Consider the following 4,199-nt stretch of genomic DNA (forward strand, 5'->3'; position numbering starts at 1 on the left):
TAAAAGGAGAGGCCTGTACTACTCTATCTACAGTTAAATCTTTCATTTATTGCCCAAGGAAACGTTCTCGTAGTTTCCTACACTTTAAACAGTTATGAATGAAAGAAGAGACTCTCCTCCAATGACCCAGTAACCTGCTGACCGTACTGAACCCTCAGTCAAATGCCGTCCTTGATGTTTAACTAGTTCATGGTAATGTCTTATCAAAAGATGGGCTATGTGGCTCTTGCCTGGAACAATCACAGGGTGCTTTTCACCTTAAGAACATTAACTCTTGCTTAACCGTCCCCAAACACGCAAAAAACTATTTTCATCAAGATATGAGTCTAATGCTTAGATAGAGGAATCCCTAGGAATGTTACAATGTTCCTTCAGACACTGAATTTCCCTGTGGTACAAACGGGTTAGTTCTACACCTAGTATTATATACTCAGTCTGCCTTTGAAAATCTGATGACCTACAAAGCGGACATGTATGCCAACCATTACAATTCGACTCTTTACAGAATGACCTTACTACGTGCTTTAAAACAGACATAGCACAAACTAAATTTTGCCAAGTTGAGCATCTATCAAATCTAGAACTACTCAAATTCTTGTCAACAACTGTGCGTGTACCTAACACAGACACATTGCACCTAACTTCTATATCCTGCCCTGGTTAAAGCAACGAAAAGAACTTTTGGACAGACAAAGCACTGGTATGCAAGAAACTAGGACCAGACAAGCAACAACTATGCTGTAAATCAACAGGAGTTGCACCCCTGCTCCCAATATCTGCTTGATTCAACCCAGAGGGAACATAGTTCCACTGACTAAGTTGGCTAACTTGTCTTATCTTCTGTACACGGTTGCTTACATATGTGCAAAACCTTTTACTCTGATTGTGAATGTAGCTTAACACGATATTACTATCTGTATCAAACTAAATTTGACCGCTAAATGGTCAAGCACAATATGCGCGATCTCAGCCGCTAAAACAGCACCACATAACTCTAGCGTGGTCTCGTATGACCTCAACTCGGAGCAATCTTTGTTTTTCCAATCAAGAAACCAACATTTGTTTTACCATTTTCATTATGGCCAACTACATAAGCTACTACAGCTATTGCCTTCTCAGAGGCATCTGAAAAAAAACCCATATAATTCTTCTGCTGTCATATCACTGAGTGAATGCAAAAAGTAACTACGGGGTCACTAAGTCAAGTGACATTCAAGTCACTAAGACTGTCTCTCCACGCAATCCATTTTGCAATAACCATAGGAGACACTGGCTCATCCCAATTTTGACCCTCCATTACGACGCTTCTCAAAATAAGCTTTCCTACAATGATAAAGGGGGCTAAAAAACCTAGGGGATCAAACACACTGTTTATTGTAGACACAATTCCCCTTTTTGTAGTGAGCTTGTCAGTGATATCAACCTTGCAAAAAATGCATCTGAACTCAAATCCCACCCAAGACCCAAGCTACGCTGCATAGACAAATCCTTGTCAAAGTCAAGACATTTCAAATCCTTGGCAAGATCCTCAGAGGGAAAACATTTAATTACCTTAACACTGTTTGACACAACCTTATGAAGTCTAAGACAACTACTTTGAAGGGCAATTGTGACCTTTGTATCAAACTCACGGCGTTTAAGACACTAGATTGTGACGTTAACCCATTATCGACGTAAAAGTCGTTCTTAACAAACTCATGCAAATCTACTTCACTACCCTCTACTGATTTTCGAAGCCAATAAGTAGCAATTGCTGGGGAAGGGCTGTTGACAAAAACATGCCTTCACATTGTCTTGGTACCAGAAAATCTGAGAAAGTTCCGGCCAGCTTCATCAAATTCAAAACAGTAGAACATATGTTCTATATCAAATGCAACTGCAACCAGATCCTATCTGAACCTCAAAACTCCTAACATGCTATTTGTTAAATTTGGCCCACTCAACATAACAGAATTCAATGAGACACCCTGAAATTCTGCTGATGAATCAAACACCCCCCTGATTTGACCTGATTTTTAGGGTGATTTACCCCAAAGATAGGGAGGTACCAACACTCCTCGTCATCTTTTATTTTAGGAGCAATTTCGGCATGACCTTTTGTGAGAATTTTACCCATAAAATCTACCATTTGACCTTTTTTCTCAAAATTCCTATGCAAATTTGTGTCAAAGGACTTTGCTCGCCTTAGAGCTTCTTGTTTTTTGTTTGGTAACCTAGGCCTTCTATTTCTGAATGGAAGAGGAGCACTCCATCTACTACTGGAAGACTTCCGAAACCCATGGTCCATGATTTCAAGAAATTCCCTATCGTCTATGGACAGTGATGGATTATTGTCCTCAGCAGTACGAACACAGGATCATCTTTGACTTCAAAAAGACTGTCACAAGGTTCGAACAAGGGGGGGGGGGACCATTACTAAGAATATGTGTCTTAAACGCATTGACCGGATCCTGGATATGGGCCTTTCCAAGACAAATTTCACGACAATTCAACCAAGACAAACTTGCTTTGCAAACGGTGCACCAAATGGACCAACAATTTGATTCCTTATTTGATGTGCTTCACTAACATCCCGACCGATGAGTAGTAATAGCTCTGCTTTATCATCCAACTCTGGAATCTCCTGTGCTATACCGGTCAAGTGTGTATGAGAGCGTACGATTTCATGTGTACATATTTCATCATTATTGTCTGGTATATCAGGACACTCTATGATGGAAGGCAATTTGTATGTCACAGCACCATCAAAAGATGTAATAGTACAATAATTGGCTCTACGGCCATATTTAACATGTGAACCTGTACAAGACTTTATTGTATACTAAAAATCTCCCCTATCAATTCCTAACAAAGTAAACAGTTCTGGCTTAACAAGAGACCTATTAGTCTGATCATCTAACATTACATAACATCTGACAACATTTGTTGGACTTTGTGCATGATGTTTCTCTTACAAAACAATTTCAGCACAATATCTACCCTATCCTTGACCACAAATCTGCGTGCATTTGTTGTTTACAGCTTCTCTTGGTCCTTGTATGTCTCGCTCCTCGCCGTCCGGACTTTGGTTTGCCACATAAGCATGCATGGCACCTAGATCACTACCACATATTTGACACTTGACATGCTCACGGCAATCACTAGCCCTGTGGTTATTTGAATCGCAACATTTAAAACAAATACGATTAACACGTAGGAATTGCTTCCTTTCTTGGATGCCTTTACACCTACACTTTACAATCGTTAAGGCTGTTATTCTTGTTGTGAAGTGGACACCACGATTTATTTTGGAATGGGAGCAATGCTTCAGATGTGTAAGAGTTTCCTGTTCTTCTGAGGACATGCGTCTGTGTGTTATTCTGGTTTGTAGACCTGTTGATCGCTGGACTAGACGGATCATTCTTGATCGATGCTAAATCTTGTACAAACTCTGTAAACAATGAGAATGGCAGAAAAGATACTTGAAATCATTTTAATGATAATAGGCCTTAGTTGCCCATTTTTCCTACACGTTGAATGGCAATTTTGCAATGATGGGAGACAGACCAACAGCTGAGTCGAAGTAGGCCAATGTACATGAATATTCTGGATCTTCCTGTGTATCACCGTGTTTTATCACTTGCAGTCAACTTTGGAATGTCATCCAGTTTTTTTCATAATCGTCTTATGAAGAGCTTCTGGTGTTCAGTACCTCTCATCAAGCCGGACCCAAATGTTCTGCAAACCTTTAGTTTGGTCTTTCCGGTACACTGTTTTAAGACTGACTACATGCTTTCTAGACTCTTTCTTTAACCATTTTATCAAAAGATCCATTTCTTCCGTCGCTGTCAAGGTCATTATATCAGACATCTGTTAAAAAAAATTCCGCGGTTGGAACGAATCAGCTGTATCATTAAAATACGTCATCTTAATTAGCAGAAGATCTTTCCTTAGCAGATACTGTGTAAAGTCCTTAGCACCTGCTTCAGCTTTTAGGTTATCGCCCTTTTTAAACGGTTTCTACTCCGAAAGAAACTCAACTACTTTGTTTCGACTATTTGCATTTTCTGGTGATAACATTCTCCAACTAGCGGAAGCATGACTTTCATTGTCCTTTTTCGACATATTCTCTAAAGTTTCAACTTCAGTCTTCATCGCTGCTACTTCCTTCTTATGAGTTAATAGACTTAAGTCGACGTCGATCTCAGCCATTCTTCTGG

The sequence above is a fragment of the Mya arenaria genome, chromosome 4 (assembly GCF_026914265.1).
Source record: "Mya arenaria isolate MELC-2E11 chromosome 4, ASM2691426v1".
Taxonomy (NCBI): Eukaryota; Metazoa; Mollusca; class Bivalvia; order Myida; family Myidae; genus Mya; species Mya arenaria.